Source organism: Vicugna pacos, chromosome 3, assembly GCF_048564905.1.
Source record: "Vicugna pacos chromosome 3, VicPac4, whole genome shotgun sequence".
Lineage (NCBI taxonomy): Eukaryota > Metazoa > Chordata > Mammalia > Artiodactyla > Camelidae > Vicugna > Vicugna pacos.
Genome location: NC_132989.1, coordinates 78,992,478 through 79,015,314, shown reverse-complemented (window position 1 = coordinate 79,015,314; position 22,837 = coordinate 78,992,478).

The following is a 22,837-nucleotide window of genomic DNA, read 5'->3' as shown; positions in this document are numbered from 1 at the left end:
TGGTCACAGTGACCTAAGAGTCAGGCTCTTCACTTATTTTTTAGATTTCCCATAGGTTCTTCTAGGTCTAGGTTTGCCCTGGGGAAAGACCATCCCCTACAAAACACCAAAAAAGCCAGACAATAACAACTGAGATCAAAGATCTTATCATTCTAATGACTGGACCTTAGAGTCAGATGTAGTTTTATTACAGAAAAATAGTGATCTTTTGTGTGATGGTGTTGTGACTTATGTGTATATCTCAGTGTGCATGATTACTTTGATTCATTGTGACTCAAACCAAGTATCACATGAAGGTTCCAAAGGTTGAATCCTTTTTTCCTTAAAATTTGTCCATATTATAGGTTTAACCTGTTATGTGTTGGTAAGAAACAGTAGACTAATTACGATGTTGAAATCTCTAACAGGTATAGCCATCAACTTAGGGGTAGACAGTTCTCTTGATCTGCTGTACAATTGCTATAAGGTATTTTAAATGGAAAACAGGAAGAACAATTTAGAGCACCTGTTCCAATTTCTGGAAAAGGGAGGGGGAAATCTTTTCAAAGACATATCTGGAAGCTAATGAGAAAACTTTTTCTTCTTCTTTTTTTTTTTTTTTTTTTACATTAAAAGGACAAAAACAGCTCTTCCTCCTTCCTACCTGGGAGAAAGAATGATCATTTTCCTCTCCTAGGAGTAAACAATTAAGGATTGTGCAGAGTGGGAAGTTACAGAGGCAAGAAAAGGCAGAAAAAAAAGACATGAGGCCCCTCTAACAAGAGTGGCAACAGCACTTGTTTTGCAATTTGTCACGAGCCCTTTTGCATTCTGTAACTTCAATTCATAGGACACCTAGGCCATGAAACGTGTGTAGCAAAGGTGTGTAGCCTACCATGTTGGAAGAAAATGGTGCAGAGAGAAAGTTTTAGAAGACAGTGAGTCAGAAAAAATTATGATCATGCACAGGAAGACAAAGAAATGACAGTAAGATGTGGAGAAAGTGGATGTCCCTGATGACAGTGACTAAGTAGAAAACCAGGTCTGTAGGGACAAATTCTAAAAACTGTAACTCAGCAGGAAGATTTTGTTAAGCTTGGCAGTTACGGATGACTGTTTTTTCCTTTTTCAGATATTCTGAGTGGTCATATAATTTTTAAAATGAAAAAGCTGATTGGGAAAATTATCTTTCAGAAGACATTCTCCCGTTCTTTTATTCCTTTGCATTCTTCCTTCCTCTGTCAGTGATGTCTTTACGGCCAGTCATCAGTCTCCTTTGCTGAATCTCCTTTTTCCTTATCGTCCTTTGGAGTCTTTCCTGGGGAGAGGCTCATTTCAGCAGACTCAGATTGCACAGCATGAGACCCACAGGATCCTCTCTGTAGACATCAGATGCTTATTGGAGTGCTTTGTCAAGCGTGCCTAGGCATTTGCAAATATCCAAGGTGTCCTTCCCATTCTCAAATATCCAGTAAAGTGATGAGATATCAGAGCATGATGCAGAAGTTGAGCAGCAATAAATACAAATGTCTGGATTGTTGCCTCCTAGCATGCAGAGGAAGAGCAGTTGGGAAGTTTTCATTCATTTTAAAAGCTGGAGTCCCTCCCAAATGGCGGATGTTGGTTCACAGGTGATCTTAGAGGGGACGGTAAGGCACGTAAAGTAAATCAGGAGACTCTGAACAGAGGAAGCTTCTGATGCCTTTATGTCCCTTCCCTTCCTGAATCCTTATCTGCCTGCTCATACTCTGTAACTTCTGGGGTGGGGGAGGGAACCCAAGGCCCTAAAGGGCTTTATATAGACACTCTTAGGCTTCCTGTTTTCAGAATCCTAGACCTTCCAAGTGAGTAAATGAGTAAGACCTGACTTGGCAATGTCTTTACATCTGTGACTTCATCTTTTATTTAGATTCCATGTCCAAATAAAATGTCACTTAGGATTTTGTCCCTATGGGTCTGGTTTGATGGTTGGCCTGAGACAGCTTTTGCTTTAGGGAGCCATTGTGCTTTACCCAACTGGAATGCAATGTTTGGCATCCTGTCCAAGGGTGGTCAGTGTGCTGTGGAAGAATAAGGATGTTTGTTACCTTTACCCGATCTGACCTTTCACATCCTTCCTCATGACAGGAAGGGGGATCCTTCAGTGTCATAATGTATCAGAGTTGTGCTAGGCAAGGTAATCTCTATTAAGCAAGAGAGAAGTTTGAATTTTCTGTAAATGCCATTTTGAAAAAAATCCAAGGGTAGAGCCAGGGATAGAGCCAGGAATGATGATCTTGACCTTATTACAGAGGCAGTGTCAGGACGAAGCCCCCAGGACCAACCGCTTGATATGAGGGGCTTCAGGCTGGCTTGGTGTTGATATTGTATGAACCAAGAGGCAACTTTATGGGAAAAGTAGAGGTGTGTTCTTAATTTTTTATCTTATTACTTGCATCTTGGGTCTAGCAGGATTCTGACCTTCTTGGTTTGGGGTTGAATCTGGACCGCCTTCTGGATGGATGTTTGGTGCTCTGGTTAAAGTGCTGTAATACTGAGAAGGAGCAGTCCTGCACGTGGACCCCAAAGACAGAATTACAGGGGGTGCGGAGAGGTACTTCCTGCTGCTCTGTTGAAGGGCCCGTGAAGTGAGTTTGCGAGCCCCTGCCCAATTTTGTCACCTTTCCCAAAGCAGCCCTCAGAGTGGTCCTAGAGGACTGGACTGGGGACATTTTGGGAACAAAATATGAGAGTGATAGTGGCAGTTTGCTAAGTTCCTGAGGTATCTAGGAGAAACTTACACTCCTTTTTCTTTTCCTTGTTGCTGTCATTGGCTCACAGTGTAAGCATTCAGCTTTGATTAAAATGTGCCCTTTTCCAACCACCAGTTTTATTTGTGCTTTAGCCAAGGAAGGCACATCCTTTAGAAGGTGTTGTCAGGCTGGTACCATAAGAACTCTTATGGATCTGTGACAGATTCAAGACAGAGAGGTCTGAAGTAGCTGGCGTGTTGTTGCTTCTAATTCTTCTGTGTTAGAAGTCTTAGAAAATGAACAGATTTTTCTCAACCTTATTATATAATGCATAAGCCTTAATAAGGCCTCTTTTTTTCCTTCTTTTTTTAAGAAGGAACATTCATCTGCACTTTTATATGCAAAATATTTTTCCAGGGCTCCTACTGTAAGTTTTACTAGTTTCTTATGTGATAAACTTAAGATATTTCTGAACGTAGTTTTCACTCACAAACTTACTCATTCCAGTTTGCCTGCCTGAAAAGGAAGAGCAAAGGACTTGAAGGCAGTGACTAGACTCCTTGCCTTTGGACTCCATGTGTGTTTTCTACCTCAAGTCATTCACAGTGGCCCGAGCGCTCTGCTGCTCCAGTCATCCATATTCATAAATGAGGCAAGTAACTCCTGCCCTACACAGCTCATGGGCTGGTTATTGACAGAGTGAGATAAAAATGAGAAGATTTGTTGAAAGCGAGACATCCAGTAATTGCTTTTCATAGATAAGGCAACAAAACCAACTCACTGGGTTCTCAGGGTTCATCAGGTCAGTCCTTGAAAGATCAGAGACTGGAGTTCTAGAATTTTCCTTTTGGAATAGGCAGTGTTCAAAATCAGTGATGCATATATGTTTTTTATGGAGTAGATATGGATTGATCCAAAGTTCTTAGAGAATTACTATTAAAAAGGACTGACATTGATTTTCAGTTATATGATGAACTAATTATCTATAGAGAATATATCCTGTCAGAGAATACAAAAAATACTTAACAAAATGTATTTTAAAATGGCAACACTGGCAGGAAAGTAAGGGGAATTATAGTACGATAGAAACAGTGAGAAAGCATGACTCTAGGTAGGTAAATGCATTTTGGAGCTGGCCTTTTCCTGGGGACTTTTGCCATAGTGGGTCACGCGTAAATGGGCCACACTTCTGCGCGGGTGGATAAAGGTTGGGTCTGAGGAGGAGAGAGGTCAGATCAGAGACCCTTGATACAGCTGATTCTCCCGTAAGAGTACTAGAAAAAAGCCCACCCCGCAGAGGCAGATGGTAGCGATACTGTCTGTTTTTGCTTCAGCTCTGGGTGGAGTGGGCAAACACATTTGTCTAAAAAAATTCCTGATTTCATTTCCGCAGTCACATGAGTTTGGGGACGGAAAGCACACTGTCTGTGGTATCTGTAGGAAATTTAGTCTTAAGTGCCGCTGGATTGGTTGTACCTCCAGGTAGCTGGCAGAAGGACACAAATGTCTGGAGGAAAACATTTTAAATCAAGACTTCAAAGAATTCCTACAGATACATTTTTGAAAAACATGACTGCAAAATTTAAGAAAAAGTACAAAACAAGTGAAACACGAGCCACCGTAAACAGGAGCCAGCTGGAACAACAAATAACAGGATTAAACTTCCAAGAATAGAGATTCTGGAATATTCAGATACCAAATTTTAATTAATCATGTTGTAATATTGTCTAATGAAATCAATGAAAGTAAGACAAAGCGACACTTATCAACTGAAAATAATCAAAGATATTTGAAAAAGAACTGAAAGACAACTTTTATGAATAAAAAAGCAGCTCAAGTTAGAAATGCTATATGAGTTAAACAGCGGGTTAGACACAACTGAAGAAAAGGGAACCAGTTAGAAAACTGGAGGGCGTCTCTGAGGAAATTGCTTAGAACGCAGCACAGAGAAACGGCTGGGGAATTTAATACATGTTGAGATCACAGCAGTTTTGTCTTATCTGTTGGATTAAGAATAAAGATAAAACTAAGTCATTAGACAACAATTTATAAATCAGGAAGGGGGACGACGAGAGAAAGCATCGAAGATGCTTGTGTTTTTGTGAAGATTGTAAAGATATTGGTTTACTTTAGATCTTAATAAATTAAATATTTATACTATATTTTCCAAGGTAATCACCAAAGAATGGAAGTAGAGCTTTGTATCTTCCAATTTAGGATTGGGAAAAAAATAGAATAAAGGGGAAAAAGCAAAAAATAAACCTCAATCAATACTAAAGAAAGCAAGGTAGAAGGAAGAGGAAAAATCAAGAGCATAGAAGATATTGAGGGAAAGAGGAAGCACAAAATAAGGTAGTAGAAAGTAACTCAGTTATATCAGTAATCACATAGTTAAAATACAACTATTTTCAGACTGAATTTTAAAAACCCTACAGTTTACTGTTTACAGAAGATAGAATGCCTCATGCTGTTTATAAGAACCCAGAAAGAGTGAAAATAAAGGCATGGAACAGATATACCAGGAAGTATAAAGCCAAAAAGAAAGCTGGTGTAGCTACATTAGCTAGAAAAAGTGGACTTCAATGTGGAAAACCCTACTAGAAACAAAGATGTTTACTATATGTTGAGAAAAGTTTTCAATTTTGCAGGAAGATACTGATAATACTTTCTAATTTAGAAGTACCTAATAACATAGGTTCAAAATACATAAATCAGGCTAGATATGAAATCAAACTAAAATATGAGTAGATATAGAGAAATCAACTATTATAATGGGAGAATTTAATTTTCCTCTCGTAACTGATAAAGCAGAAAAAAATTAATACGGATATAGAAAACTTGAGAAATACAGTCAACCATCTTGATCTAAAGGTTATCTTTTTAAAAGATAGATTTTATTTTTTAGAGCCGTTTTAGGTTCACAGCAAGATTGGGTGGAAAGTACAGAGATTTGCCCCCTTCCCCCACATGCATAGCTTCCTCATTATCAGCATCCCTCACTAGAGTGGCGCAGTGGTTACAACTGATGAACCCACAGTGATGTATCATTTTAACCTAAAGCCTGTACTTCTACATTAGGGTTCATCCTTGTACATTCTATGGGTTTAGATAACTATATAATGACATGTATCTAATTAGTTGTCTTTTGAACAATGACTGCTTCCAACAATTGGAGAAAAATAGGTTTATGAATATTTATAAATATTTTAAAATATGTATTTTTCCTAGGTTAAGGAATATTTACAAAAAATGAACATATTCTAAGCCATAAAGCATGTTTCAACAAATTTTAAACAAAGTTTCTTGTAGGCCACATTCTCTGGCCTCAAATGGAAGAACTTAGAAGAGAGACTCATGTAATGTTGCTACAAAGGAGTCAAGCTTTTCGTAAAATTATCCCCATTTCTCAATACGTGGTTCCATTAAGCAGAGAAGGCGTAATTCAATTTCTCTTTGAAGACAGTGTGAAATAATTACATTAAATGGAAGAACTTATTTATGGGACAGTGAGGGGAAAAATGGTAGAATCTTCCCTGTGATCCAGGCATATTATCAGTTTCTGGAGTTTCTGGTGCTACTGAGGTATTCTAAATTTCTCAGCCTTGCTGCTGTGCAAAACCTAAAATGCTAGTATTTTCAGGTTGTTTTAAAAATTTGATGTCCTTCGTTGTAAGGAACTAGAAAGGATAATGACATTCAGATAAGAAAATCAGATAATATCCGAAACCCCCCAAAATCCAGCCCCAAACAATGGTTTTTGATTTCCTCTTACAAGATGTCAATTATTATTTCAATCAGACTGATCTGCTTTTCTTATTTTAGCCTATTTCCTAGGCCAGCTTGAAAATAATTACATTATTTAAGCAGATTTTAGTGCAGTTCTTCAAATGAAGGGAATTGTTCAACTTTTTTTCTTTCTTTCTTTCTTTTTTTTTTGGTTAATGTTCTGCAAATAGCATTTTGCCTTTGTATTGCTCTGCTGATTTGATGCAAAGTCTCTCTAATCTCAAAGCCTTTGGAATTGCATTTACTTTAAGCTTTACATATTATGAATTCAATAGCTCTACCTGTTAACTTTTTGTGTTATATAGGGATTTCTAATTGTTGAAAAATATTTCAAAAACCTTGAATATAAATACTGAAGCCAAAATTAGATTATCTTTAAGTTAATTAATCTTCAGTTCTTCAGCTTCAAACAAAAATTGTGTTGCTTTTTGTCTTAAACTGTCCTATTAAGATGGCATTTAAAATTTTTTTGATATAAAATTTTGAAACATTTATGAGTTATTATTACAGCAGAAATCAGGTAAACAAGTAATAAAATTACCTCAGTAGCATCATAGATCAGAAGTAACTTGAAAAGAACCATAAATAATAAGAGAAAATATTTCAAATATTGATTCAGGAAAATGTTAAATAAATTTCAATGAAATTCTCCATAGTTTTGCATGTAGCATCATTCTAATTTCTATAAGGCTTATTAAGAAAGTAAGTAACGTGGTCCTTATGTTATATTAGAAATAACCAAGTGTTAAATTGGGGTTCATGAGAAGAGCAAGATTCAGGGTAAGAGAGATTGACATGAGTTGGAGAAGTTAGGAAGTTACATAGAATAAATAGGTGTCCTTAAAGGACAATAAGGCACATGTGAAAAAAGAGGCCAAGGGAAGAAGAATGAGGTGAGGGGATCAGAATGAGTATGATGTGTTCTACATGGGACACTCATCCTCATTCCTTCACTCATCCTCAGAGAGCATCTGATAAAAATCATTTCCTTTAAAAGGCAAGTTGCCTCCAAATATATTTGAATTTATATGCAAGGTCTATTAATTTGATGAGAGGTGAGCCATCACAGTTTCAAAGATATCAAAAGAACTTTTCTGCTGATCCTTCTTTTTATCATTTTCAAGGTGGCACACCCTGTTAGATATGTCTCATAAATCTGGTGGTGCTTGGAAAGTCATTGCTTGTTTTAGAGACTCTTTGATGGACAAATAAAATAGCAGTGGCTGTTGATTGGTTTCCCAGCATGCTTTAGGAGGTGCAGTAACTGGGGGGCAATTCACAGATGACAGAGAAGCCTTGATGTATGAAATGTCACCCTGTTGATTGGCAAACCCTGCTGTCCCTCTTGAGGGTAAAATTTTCATCTGATCAAGAACTGATTCCTCATAGGAGATAGGCTTCTATCTGAGAACCAACACAAAGCAAAAAGCTTCCCCACTTTTTTTTTTTCCGGTTTATCTATAGAATTTGTAAAAGTGACCTACATGCTTCTGTGTTGTGTCGAGTCCAGGGGCGGAGGGCTTCTCAGTTTACCTCCCTGCTGGGGTGGCCCTTTTGCCCCTATGATGAGTTCTAAACATTTCTGGGGCAACTATTGAGTTACTTAATACTAATAAGTATTAGTAGCCTAGAATTTGATCAATTTTTGTAACTATTCTCTGAATATTCAAAAGCAATGTATATGCCATACAGATACAAAGTTTGGGATATACCTCCTATTAATTCTATTAATACTTTTCAAAGAACTGAGAGAGGTACATAAAATCTTCTACTGTGTGGCTATGTGTATTTATAATTTATCATTGTTTTTCTGATAATTTGGTTTTATTATATCTATCCTACTTTATTTAGCCTTCTTTTTTTTTTTAATGTTTAGTTGTTTCTCTTTTATTTTCCTGTTTAGGTTTTCTTTGCAATTTTCTATTTTTGCTTGATGTTTCTACTCTACTGGTTATTTGAACTCGTATGTCTCTCTATATATTTGAAAAGCAGCATTTTTATAACAGCTTGAGTGCCTACTGTTCTCCAGTTAGCAAGCTGAGTGCTTTATACATATTATTTAGTATTTGAAGCAGCCCTATAGATATTAATATCCCCATTTATTGATTTGAAAACAGTTCCATGAAGTTAAGTCACTTGTTTTAGAGCACAAAGCTAATAATTTGCAGGTCCAGAATTTGAACCCAGGCCTCTGTGGCTTCTTACCCATTAAGTTCTATCATCTCCCCTGTTTAAAATATTTTTCATTCTGTCTTTCTTCCCATCACAACTTGTTTTAACTAATGAGCTAATAGGTCTAGACTTTTAATATTAGTTTTTTTTTTTGGTACGAATTTTTCTCTTATGGGTTATTTAAATTTGTATTAAATTTCATAGTAATATTGATATAACTGCTTAAACAGAGCCTGACATTTTACTGATCACATTGCTTTTCTCTGTAGTTAGTCCATTTTTGCTGTCCTGAAGAGATGCTTTTCTAACTTCTTAAAATTTAAAACTTTATTCAGAATCTGGGAAGTTGTGGCTCTTTACTTTTTTATATAATTAAATTTATAAGGATACTAAACAGACCCTTTCTATTTGAAAATTCATGTCTTCCTTTCTTTTTTCTTACAAATCAAGGATATTTTCTGCCATTATTTGTTTAATTCTTGCTTCTCCTCTGGCCCTTTTTTCTTAGAGTACTTTATACTAGATATTCTGGATGTCTCCCATGTGACAGTATTTTGTTCACTGTATTTACCTTTCTTTGTAATTTCCACTGAATTCTGGTAGCATTTGTCAAACATGTCTTCTAATTTATTTGCTTATTTCTGGTGTTACCTAATTAATTTCACTTTACTACCTCCAGTCAAATTTCTCTATTGAATTTTGCCTGAAAACAGTCTTTCCTAACTCATGTCATTTCTTTTTTATATGTGTAAATATTATTGAGAAGACAAATAACTTACTTTTCATAAATTTTACAGTACTTGTCATAGTACATTGCAGTTATTTGTTCTGATTCCCCAAACAGCTCACTTTCTCTTAAACTACCAGAATGTTTCTGTTGCCTGGTAATTTTTTCATTTGTCATCCTCACAGGTGGATGTCTTTCATGAGCTGTGTTCTGGGAAAGATCATCCCTTTAGCTCCTATAGTTCCAGATAAGGAGGAAAGTAGAAGTTTGTATTTTTTGATGTCTTGATTTTGTCCATTTTGGAGAGAGACATGAAAGTACTTCTGTGTCAGGAACCTTCATTATTGTATGGAAGAATTAATCTATTTAACTGATAGTTCCTAAGGGCCAGCTCTGCATCTGACACTGCTGGGCACTGAAGATATGACAGTGAATGTGACAGACCCAGTTCTTGCTCTTACTTGGTTTACTAACACTTAGAGAAGTCGTGTATCAGATAATTACACAAAAATATACTTAGTTACCAATAGTGACAAGGGTTATGGAAACTTACTGGGTTCCTGGTGAATTGGAGGGATTTACAGGAGACAACTGTGAAGAGTGTGGTGAACGTAGAGAGGAGTCCAGGGAGGGAGGAGAGGCCGGATCACGCAGGGCTCCACTGGCCATATTAAGAACACCAGGAATAGTCCCAAACCAGTGGACATGACGGATATGCAGTGGGTGAACGGTGTATTTAAGTTATGTTTTGAAAGGCCCACTCTGGTTTCCATTGTGGAGGACAGACTGTAGGGGCCAAGTGGATATGGGAGACCGCTTTGAAATGGTCTTGCAGCCGTCCGGCCAGACAGGACGTGACTGTGGCTTGGACCAGGCTTGCTGTAATGGTGCTGGAACTAAGTGAATGTATGTAAGGAGTATTTAGGTGGGACAGTCCTATGAAGTGGAATGGACAACTGATTCGTTGTGGGGTGAGAAAAAAGAATTTCCTTATTTATCACAGTAGCCTAAGATTTATTTGGTGACACCCTTCTCTATCTAGCACCACCTGCCTTGGGAACAATGACTCACTTAGCACACCATCTACTCCAGGTGTGAATGAGACTAAGAATGGGCCCTGTCTTTACTCCAGTCTTCATACTAGCATTCTACTTTATGCAGTTAATGGTAGATTCTAAATGGCCCCACTTCCATCCCACTTGACAATTCCTGCTTCTGAGGGTCACAGGGTGTTAGGGGATTGCGAGTGCAGATTCTAGAGCCAGTCTAGGTTCAGTATTTATTTCTGCTACTTTACTGTCAGAGTGATTTAGGGTAAACTGCTTCATTATTCTTGCCTCAGTTTTCATACCTGTAAAATGGGTGTAATTCTAGCATCTACTTCATTGCAGAGTTATGAAGCTTGAGTTACTATTTATAAAGCACTAGGAATAGTGCTCTAATGTTAGTTACAACAATTATTACTTTGACTTTGGAGTTGCTGGGAATCTTGTCCACTCACTTTCCTGGCAATCACTTCCAATCTTCTAGGAATTTTTTTCTCTTGTGTGGTTCCACATATGCCATAGAAGACAAAATTAAAAGACATTTTTTTTCTGTCTTATGAGTAGTACACAATGCTTTTCCTCTATGAAAAATACTATTTGCTCACTTAATAGGTAAATTAGACTATGATCACTGTCTTAAACATAAATTCTACACTAACTCTTAGTGGTTACCAAATTGTGCCTTTCTGGCATATTTATTAGATAGTGGAAAATAGATGTAGTATATCTAAGAAACTGGCCTGAGGACTTCAGCAGGAGGCAGATATGTGACATGATGAACAGTTACAGATGGTAAATATATCAGTCAGGATTCAATCAGAGAAATAGAGCCAGCAGGAGATATTTATTAATCGACTTATTGCATGACTTTGGCTTATGTGATTGTGAGGGCTGTGGCTAGACAAGTCTGAAATCCACAGCGTAGGCTGCCAAAAAGGGCAGCCTGGAACTCTCTGGCTCAAATTAAAGGTGCAGTCCACAGGCAAAATTTCTTCATCAAGGAATGATCAGTTCCAGTCTTAACGTCTATCAGTTGATTGAGTTGGGACCAGCTTGATGATCTAAAAATAATCCCTGCTACTTAGAGTCAACTGATTACAGACTTAAATTACATCTACAAAATATCTTCAGCAGCACCTAGATTATAGCGTTTGATTGCATCACTGGAGACTATACCCTAGCCAAGTTGACTAGGGTGATGAAACTGACCATCACAAAAAACAATACTTAGAATCTCTTAGGAACTGTTTTGAAGGAATGTTATATGGTCTAGAAATACCATTTTTTGGAAATCATTTTCAAGTGATTGGAAAACAAGTGATTTCAAGTGATTTTCTAACACTTGAGCTTTACTATATAAACTTTAAAAGTCACTGATGAGTGTTGCTATTTCAGCTATCTGTGCTATGCTAATGTACTACCCTCCCTCCTCCCACTGTACCCTCCCCAGCACAATTTACTGCATTCTGAATCAGGTGACAGAAGCATCCATGAATCTCTGGTTCTGCAAGCTTCTAAATAACTTTGATTTCCCATGGATTTTTGAAAAAGAAGAATCCCACCCATCTGCATTCTTTTGTTAACTTTTCTTCTTAAATATAGGTGCAGCTACAATATCTTCTTTTTTTGTTCTTCTTCATTTTCATATCCCTGCGTGGGCTTCTGTGCAGTACTGCTCAGCCTCATCCACTGCTGCCTTGTGCAGAGGGCTGGTCCTATCTAGACTCACCATCCTCTGGGTGTGTCTGACCAGCAGCAGAGCCAGCTGAGTAAATAGCCCTTGTATGCTGTGTGGGTGGACTGTGCCGCCCCCACCAAAACAAGGTGGGGCGTGCTCTGAGCTGAGACCCTCCCGTCCACATTGCATTAGTGTCTAATTTTACAGTGTCTTCTTTTAGTTAGCCTGGTTTTTAGTAAATCGAAATCAGCTGGGGGTGAAACCAAAACACCAGAAAGAACCTAGGGGATTCAGTGATTACTGATGCCCATCAGAACCGTGTGCTGTGTGGAGTGGAGTTCCCAGAACCAAGGGAAAAGAGAGCTGAGACGTATCAGGAAATCATTTGATGGACAGTGGTGTAAGAGAAAGGGAAATCTCAGGGAAATGGCAAAAGCCATAAAAGCCAACCAAATGGGGAGCAGATTTTTAAAACAAATGATGTGATACCTGGAAGACAATGGCAAAAGCACTTTGAGAAAGGAGAGTTTATTTTCTTCAGCTGTGATGTACTGAGTTCATTAACGTTACATTTGGTCAGAAGCTCCTATGAATTATTTCTTCAGGGTTGGTTTTTTTCTTTTTTCTTTTTTTTTCAAAATTTGCCATTAATCCATTTCCCCTCCGTTCACTCAAGTAAGTATTTTCCCATTGGTTTATTTTATTTTTAGAATATAGTTTAGACCAGTGATTCTCAAGTGTGGCCCCTTGGACCACTGCACCAATATTACGTGGGAACTTGTAGAAATGCAAATTCTTGACCTGAGTCCCAGACCTATTGGATTTAGGAACTTTGGGAGTGGGGCCCAGCAATCTGTTTTATCAAGCCATCCAGAAAATTCTGATGTAAGCTCAATTTTAAGAACTACTGGTCAAAATATGTACAAAAACTGTCTTTATGAATGCCAGCTTTAAGTGTTCCATACCGAATGTTTTCATTTCTTGAACTCCTGTTGGAGGACACTGACCCTGGTGCCTGGTCCGTTACTTCACAGAGGGCTGTTCCTTTTACAGTGTCAGCTAGACACCCTTCTAGTACATGAATCTCTTTCTCATTCCTGAAGGGATGAACAGAATTTTTATCCTTATGTGCTAAGTGAAAGTACAGAAAGTTTTTCTAGCATTTCTGATCTTTTGTATCTTGGTGCTGTCCTCAAAATAAACTCAATTTCTCTACTGGTCTAAAGCACACATCAAACTTTTATTTTTAGGGATTTGATATATTGCAAATGTCCCTTGGGTTTATTTCAGTTGAATTTATAATCGGACTCTCTAATATATTGCTGGGAAATGACTCTCTCAACCTTTTGAAGTGACTCATAACAAATTTTCCTCGAAGGGAACCTGTTACAGAAGCTGTGTATATTTTATCATTCTTGTTCACACTGTCCTGTGGTTTTCTGTAGTTTCTGTAGGATGAACATAAAATAGACTAAGCAGTGGTATCTGCTTCCTTTCAGCGTCCCCTTCCTTTCCTCCAGATTACTGCTATTTTAGCCCAGTCTTGTCTTTTTTTCCCCTCTTCTGTTACCTGTTTATATCAGATGTCAGCTACACTCTGTGTGTCTTACAGATTCCCTCTACATCCAGGAATGAGAAGAGGATGGGGTAAATGCAGTAGGAGGAGAAGCTGAAAGCTAAGGGGTTTCTGATGGTTTGAGTTTTTCCCGTGGAATAGGAGGTGAGGCAATCTGTTGAGATAAGTGGGAAGTGAGTGAATTGGAAACATGGGAAATTATAGCCTTATTGGTAGGTGAAATATGGGGCTACTCCTAAGCTGTGCTAGGCAGGGGTCCCCATTTGCCCCTATTTCTGTGCCCCACCCTTAGCCAGGACCCCCAGACCGTCCCGTGCTCCGGCATCTGGAGGGTAGCACTGTCTGATACCAGCGCTACACACAGCCCCTGCTCTGGCTGGTGGGTGCTGCTACCTTCCTGGCAGCTAAATATTTTGAAGATTACTATGATCAGAGATTTTTATGAGAGAGGAGAGTATTGTACATAGGTGTTGTATGGAGTGGGACAGTGAAGTGACCACAGAAATGCCATAGAATTCCTGAAGGTCATATCAAATTGCTCGTGAGCATTATAAATTTATGGTCTTTGTCATTAGGGGATTTTCTCTGGTGAAGGCAAGGAGAAAGAACATAGCTGATTCAATGAAGTTTTGGGATTTTTCTGGGTAGGTTGAATACAAATACAAAGAGGCAGAAAATAATTCATACTTCCACCATATCAAGCAGATATGTGAAAAAAAAATGAAAATGGTAAAAAAGATGACCAGCAGGGTGTTCTTTCCATGAAAGCTAGAAGATATCTAGTATGCTTTTCTGGGAGTCTTCTCCATCCACGAATCTGTATCTTTCATTGTCTTTGATCTGCTTTACAACACTGTAAGTTGTAGAAAATTGATGGTACTGCACATTATTTTTGTCCATAAAGATGCAAGCAAATTTTGGCCAGTGGAGATGTTAATGATGCTTATCATGTGGATATTTGCTAGTTTTACATCTATTAGCAAATTCATTTCAACATTTTTGATTGCCTATGTTTGTGTTTGTTCTTCAGATTCTCCTTTGATCTGATTTTCTATACCTTACTTGATTCCTCATTATTGAATGAGTTAAATACAATTTTTGACACATATTGACTTTATGTTTGCAGGAGAGTCATGACTATGTCTAAATATCTGTGTCTATTTATCTTATTACAGACAGTTCCAGCTTCTGTTTTTCCACTGATTGTGCAGGCATTGTCTACCAACAGATGCTTGCATGCATTCAGTCATTCACTTCCTCATTCAACAAATATTTATAGGAAACTTATGGGCTAGTTCCTGAATTTGGTTTGATGTCTCTTTGGACAGTTCAAGCTTTGATCTCTTATTGCTGCTCATCATGCTGACATCTTAACATCTGTCACTTGCTAGAGCAACTTATTTGGTAGGGCCATGTATTTTCTCAATTTTTAAGAAAGAGACACTTTTTTTGAGAAGTAGACATGGGGCCAGAATGAAGGCCTCCTCACTCATGGTTTGGTGCTGTCTTTGTGCCTCCTTAGAGTACCCCATCCTGGGGTGGGCGAAGCCACGCCAAATATTTATCAGTTTGGTTTGCCTTCTGGAAAGGCAGAATGGAGCTCTAGTGATCAGGGGAGGATCACATGAGTAAAATAAGCAACAGGGGTCTGTAAGTTTACCAAGAACACCAAAGAAGTGCAATGAAGCAAGAAGAGCTGAGCAGAGGGATTTTTGTGCACTTCCTAAGCACTTTTTGCCATTTTCCTCAGAGACTCACTTGCTTCTCTTTTGCAGTCTGGCTGGGTCCATTTATATTCATTTGAATGTTTGTTTCTTTTTTTCCTTGCTCGTTTTCTCTGTAGCCTTTAGTCATTCCTGACAAGGTGATTTTAGCCTCATTTTCTGTTGGTTCTTATTTCATTTTCTTTCCAGAGATGAAAAATTCTACTTTAACTGGAAAAAAAAAGTATAGTATTTTATAAAACTTTCAGTCTTGAAGATTGGAGAAAATATTTGTTGTTGCTATATCAGGAAAGTTGGAAAGACTTGAACATAGCAAAAAGAGAGATTAGTTATATTAGGAAAAAGAAAATAAAAGCCAGAAAGATGCTCCAGTTAGAACCCTTGTCACCAAAAGTATATGTGAATATATTATCTTCAAATTAAAATACTTCACAAATGTAAAAATACACGTCCCCCTGCCAACTTATAGTAATAACATTTATCTGATTTATTCAAGGGGGAAAATATGAAATCCTCTGGATGTTTTTGATGAAAACACTGCAAATAAATTACACTTAAATTGTGTTCTCTTACAAATAGAGAAACAGCCTCTTCAAAAACATACAACGTGCTTTGAATATTTCACTGAAGTGTAAATTGTTTTTTGAAAAACAGTTACACAGAAATGAATTTCAGAACTCAATTTTAACTGTGAATTTAAAGAGTTATGCAGTCAGCTCAGTTATAATTTTTCTTTGGTAACAATTTCAGATATATTAAAGACAGATCCAAATTTAAACTCAGAATAATAAGAAGGCTATCTAGTTTAAGGATTTCATGGAAAACGTGTTTTGGGGCAAAACAAGTCTTATATTGTAAGACTCAGAGATTATTATTAATGGAAGATAAATTTAAAGAGGAAAGGCAGCAGCTACTATCAAGTTTATCCAAGGCCCCAGGGATTGATTTTTCAGTATGTGCTCAAGGAGATAGGTAGGGCATTGTGAAAGGCACTGATAAGGCTTTAGCAGGGGAAGCAATTAATCTCTTTGTAGTTTTCCTTTTCCTGAACAGCTCACCCTTACCCTATGCTCTCCCTGTAATCTTTGAAGGTCAGGCTTTCGCCCAGAGAAAGCTTCATAGGCGTGGATCCTGATTCGAGTGCATTAACTTGGCCTGTGTTGAAATGAATGCAGCAATGCCTTCAACAGAACTGGTTTCTGAGACTCCCACCCAGTTGGTATGAACAGTCACTGTTTTCATTGTTGTTTCCCTTGTCTGCTCACTAGTTTAATTGAAAACTGAAAAGAAATCATTTACTCATATATGCTTTTCCTTTGGTGACAAATTTTAGATAGAGTGAAGACTGATGTAAATGTTTAAATAGGAAAAGGATGGCTGGAATGTGGGGAATAAGAATGAGAGACACTGAGAAGGAAGAATAATGTGAGTCAGTGATGAGTCGGCATGGAAGGGATACCTAGGAAGGTTTCAGGTCTTGAAATCTTAGAGGGGTTTTGTGACAGAATAGGTGGTTGCCAGTTTCAAATAATTCAAAGAAATCAAAAGAGGCTATACTTTAAAATGGATCACTAAATGGGTTCACTTGGAGGTCATTGGTGATGTTTGAAATGATAAACAGAAATTTACTTCTCATAGCTCTGGAGGCCTGGAAATCCAAGATCAAGGGGCCGATAGAGTTTTATGTCTTGTGAGGGCCTGCTGCCTGGTTTGTAGATGGCTGTCTTTTTATGGTGTCTTTACATGGCAGAATGGCCAATGGAGCTCTCTGGGACCTCTTATATAAGAGGACTAATCCCATTAGTTAGCGCTCTGTGCTCAGGATCTAGTCACTTCTCCAAACCCCATTTCCAAAAGCCCTCACATTGGAGATTAAGTTTCAACTTAGGAATTTTGGGGGACACAAACATTCAGGCCATAGCAAGAGCCAAGCACATTTTGTCCTGGTATTGAAGACCTAAGCCTGATTGCAAAGAATAGGGAGAAATTGATGGAAGGTGTGGGATGGAGGGAATATTAGGGGAGCAATGATGATGGAAGAACAAGAGAAAAGACAGAGGCAACCTTGCAGGTAAGGAAGGACGTTATTCCTCTGCAGTCAGAGAAGAAGGATAAGATGTGCCTAGTATTCTGCTTCCCATTTAGCTTTTCACTTAATCCTCACACTACCTACAAACCCCTCAGATCACTATTCCTATATTACTGCTAAGAACACCGAGACTTAGTATAAACCACACAGCAGATGAATTCTGAGCTAGGGTTTAAGCCCAGGTTTCTTTGACTCCAGGGTATGTGTTTATCATCATAGCATTAGCATAAAATTGCCAGCATTTGACCATTTTTGACCTGTACAAATGTCAATTTCGTAAGGGTCATCCTAATAGAATTGGTTGAGGTCTACAGGAAATAAAGCTTGGTGGTCTTTGTATTGCTCAGTAGTCCTACTGACAAACAACAGAATCCACGCTGGCTATTTTATGAGGAGAAATAACGTTATTAATGATATTATTTGGCTTACTGAGTTTCTAGGAAGGCTACAGAGCAAAGCTGTGAAGACACACAGCCAGGTACAAGGCTCTACCACACTCTGGGGGCTGTTCTGGAATCTTAAGATGACAGAACCAATATGACAGAAACTCATGATGACAGAAGCCAAATGAATCATTTCTCACCCAACAGGTGCCCCTTTCTGATGCTGATGCTGGCATCGAGCATTGTCACTTGTATCATAGTCATACCATGATGAAGTCTTGGAGCTACCATTTATCATATTTCAGTAGACTCCTTAAGATTCAGGTTGATTAATTCATTTCATCTCCCTATCTACTCTGTCACCAAACTCTGTTAGTCTAATACATTTGCCACTTCTTTTCTTTTTTTTAATTGAAATACAGTCAATTACAATGTGTTAATCTCTGGTGTACCGCACAATGTCCCAGTCATGCATATACACATGCACATTTATTTTCATATTTGTTTCCATTAAAAGTTATTACAAGATATTGAACGTAGTTTCCTGTGCTATACAAAAGAAACTCTTAAAAAATCTGTTTTTACATATAGTGGCCAACATTTGTAAATCTCAAACTCCCAAATTTATCCCCTCCCACCCCCTTTCCCTAGTAACCATAAGATTGTTTACTAACTAAGCCTGTGAGTCTGTTTCTGTTTGTAGATGAGTTCATAGATAGTGCCCTTTTTTTTTTAAAATTCCAAATATAAGTGATATTATATGGTATTTTTCTGTCTTTCTGGCTACTTCACTTAGAGTGACAACCTCTCAGGTCCATCCATGTTGCCGCAAGTGGCATTATTTTTATTTTTTATGGCAGAATAGTATTCCATTGAATAAATATACCATAACTTCTTTATCCAGTCTTCTGTCGATGGACATTTAGGTTGGTTCCATATCTTGACTATTGTAAATAGTGCTGCTATGAACATTGGGATGCACGTATCTTTTTGCATTAGATTTCCCTCCGGATATATACCCAGAAGTGAGATTGCTGGATCATATGGTAAATCTAGTTTTAGTGTTTTGAAGAAATACCATACTGTTTTCCATAATGGCTGCACCAAACTACATTCTACCAACAGTAGGAATCCCTTTTCTCCACAGCCTCTGCAGCATTTATTGTTCGTGGACTTTAGAATGATGGCCATTCTGACTAGTATGAGCTGATATCTCATTGTAGTTTTGATTTGCATTGCTCTGATAATTAGTGATATTGAAAACTTTTCATATGTCTATTGTATCTGCCACTTATTTTCTCATGACTCTACCTGGACTGTTTTTTCTCCCCAATCCTGCTTGTTTAACTGATGACCATTTTCCTAGTTTCTTTTCAAACACCAGTTCTTCTAGGAAGACTTTCATAATCTCCATAGACAGAATCATCTGGCCTCTTTATGACCCCATCCCCACCCCATAGCACTGTTCTTTATTAGGGTATAGATCTCATGTGTTCTTGCATTAAAGTGTAGGTGTGAGCACTTTCTCTCTCTTACTTTTCTCTCAGAGGTCAAGGCCAGGCTCCCTCCCATTCTTTTTGCTTCACCTAGAATCATCATTTACAGCAGGTGTTCAGTACTGTTTGCTGAAAGTTCAGCAAACTTTTTAGACCTAAGGGCTAACACATTGGTTTGTAACAGTGACTGGCTTAAAACTTAGTCAAAGAAATAAAAGTGGATAAAACAAAAATCAGAACATGGTGGGTTTTAAGAGTTTTAGGAAAAGTTAATAGAGGGAAAATGGAGAGAACAAGAAAATAGAAAGCCATTTAAAATATTTATGTATCAAACGTGTATTGAGAGTCGACAGTGTGCCAGGCAATGTTCCAGGCACTGGGAATACAACACGAAGCAATTAGCTGAGGTCTCTGCTCTCATGGAGCCTATATTCCGGCAGGGAGAAGGAAGAGAGACAGTGAGCAGATGTATGTAACATGGCGGGTTGTGTTAAATATGTAAGAAAAGTAAATCAGGGTAGGAGCTGAATGAATGGTGGGGGTGGGAAGTGTACCAATGGGTGGTCAGTGAGTGTATCATTTGAGCAGAGATCTGACTGAAGTAAGGGATTTCTGGACAAAGAACATTCTACTAGAGGATGGGTAAGTGCAGTAGCTTGTGCCGGAGTGTTTGACACATGCTTGGCACATTGGAGGACCAGCAAGTAGACTGGTATGGCTAGAGTGGAATGAGTGGCCAAGAGAAGGGCAGGAGAGAGAGACAGTTATCTTGTGAATTAAGAGAACCACAAACCACTGCCTTGCCCTGTCGGACCTGCCCATCATGCTGTTCCTGTGCAAACAAGGCTTTTTGACACTTACGGGATTTGGTGATTGGGGGTAACACTTATTCACCCTTCTACCACGTTTCTATAGAGTGAAGGGTTCTTCAGTTCTGCTTCCCGGGAGGTAGGAGTACTGAAGTGATATTTAATCATGGTGGGTGACTGTGCCAGTTCCTGGGCACCTCTTAGGTAGTTAAGATGGGTCAGGCTTGTTCTGGGTGACTAGCTGCCTCCAAGTACAGGAAAAGGATGAGAAAGCTTGGATTCAACCTCAGTTTCTTCTGGCATTCTCCAAACCAGCTTTATGGAGCTCTGTGTTCTGTATAATAAAACTGTCCTTATGTGGCTTGGTCAGTTCTTCAGACTTCCAGAGGAACCAGGAAGTGGTGAGAGAGGTTCGCCAGCCTCCCTAAAGAGGCACTGCCCCAGTAGTCAGCTGTTTGCATCAGCCTTCCTTTCTCAGGAACCTTTCTCATCTCATTGTAAGGCTTCCTGATTTTGGCACTGCTGACATTTTGGGCTGGATAATTTTTTGTGTAGGGGATTGCTTTGTGCACCAGGGGATATTTAACGGTATCCCTGGCCTCTCCCTGGTAGATGCCAGTAGCACCCCAGCCCCTAGACATTGCCACAAGTCCCAGACATTTGCTAAAGGTCCTTCAGGGATCAGAGTTGCCCATGTTGAGAACCACTTAATGAAGTGATCTTCGAGAATGGAAGATTCCAAAAAAGGAACAATGAGTATGTGTTCCAAGTTACACAGGCAATTACTGTCTTTCCTGGAGTGTCAAAAATATTCTATAGCATGCTATTATTTTCCTCAGAAAGTACAGACCAGACCTTCATTTTACATTTTTAAGGTTCCTTTTTTCAAACTCATGACTCAGAATAAGCAATATGTTTGAAGATCATTTTTTTCCTCAAGTGAGAATAACAAGTCAAAAAAAAAAAAAAAAGCAAGGCTTTGCCCCCCCGCCTTTCAGAACAGGCAGTTTTTCTCTAGTCAAGATGGTAAGTGGCTTGTGCACTAAGATGAATTCAGCTATAGGGTACTGATACATCTAGGTCAACCAGCTGTCTTTGGCATATATTCATCCTCTCTTTGTACACATTTCAAAGTGCAGAAAACCTTCCTTTTATGTCTTTTCCCTTATAGCTTCAACAGCACATTCAGGATTATTTTTCTCCTTCAGGCTTTTCCGAGGTGGGAAGGACAAAACCATTTTGGGAAGCGATCCTTGACTTTTCAAAGATGAAGTATTTGTCTTCACATCATCAATGACCTATTATGGGGTAAACACACAGGTGCCCAGGGACTCCTTCCCTGCCCTGATTAATGGAGTGCGTGGCATAGAGCATTAAGAGTAGAGCTGTCTTTATATTCCTCAGGTGTGTTGAGTATGCCAAACTCACTTCCCATCAACCTCATTTTTATGCCATCCCCAACTCAGATTATCAACTTATATTTGACATTATAGCCAACAAATTTTGGAAATGCATGAGTAGCAATGAACAACCCCAAGGATGTTCATTCAAAATACTACTGACATCAGAAGGTCAAACATAATGTTGAGCATCTTCAAGGGAGGTACTGAAAACAAGATGTTGTCTTTCTTCTACAAATCGTGATACATCTGTACCAGAACTATGAAAAGCATATTAGAGAAAGCCAGAAAAAAAGCAACTGAAAAGAGAATATATGTGTGTATGTATGCCACATCCATGAGGAGAAAGAGGCTGGGGAACTGGGGTGAGAGTAGGGGCTCCTGTGTGAAAACGTACTGCAAATATTAGACCTCCATTTGGAAAACCAAAGACTGAGCGGAAGTCTGATTAATATCAGTAAAATCACTAACAACTTAGAGAAGAGAAAGAAGGACTTGTTCAAAAAGAGCTTGAAGACCTAAGATGAGAGAAGCTCCTTTAGACACTTGAGAGGGACATTTAATATAACTACAGAGAAGCATTATTTGTTGAGGACAACCTGTTGAGACATGTTAAGAAGTGCTGTAGGTAGCAAATGAAAACACATTTAAAAAGGATTGGGACGTTTATTTAGGACTGAAAGAATTGTAAGTGACTTCCATGAGAAGTAGGTAGGCCTAGACCTCACCTTCCCTTCTTCTTTTCTTTGATTGGAAACACAGCCCAAGCTGGATGGGTCAATGGATTGGATAAGGAGATTCTTACTCCCATGTCTTGATGTTGATGTTGAATGAAATTATTTGTCATGATTTATAACCACCAACTCCTACACTTTTTATATCCTTCCTTTGAATCACCAGTGAAGATAAAAATCTAGAAAAGTTATCTAACAAAACACAAGGTGTCGGTCTGTTAATAATTGTCCAGCTAATTTCTGGTTGGGTTGAGAGACACATGGAAACCAGGTAGAATCTCTAGCTTCGTTGTTGACACCTGTAAATAACAGCAGCAGTGATTATTATATATATAGGAGCTACTGGGTCAGATACCCTACTTTAGTCCTTACAACAAGCCTGTTGGCAGGTGGTCCTCTTACTCCCATCTTACGCACGGGGATGCTTAGATACAGAGAGGCTAACGTGTCCAAGTTCACACAGTGAGTGAGGGAAAGAGCTGACACTTGAATCTAAGGGCTTCTTC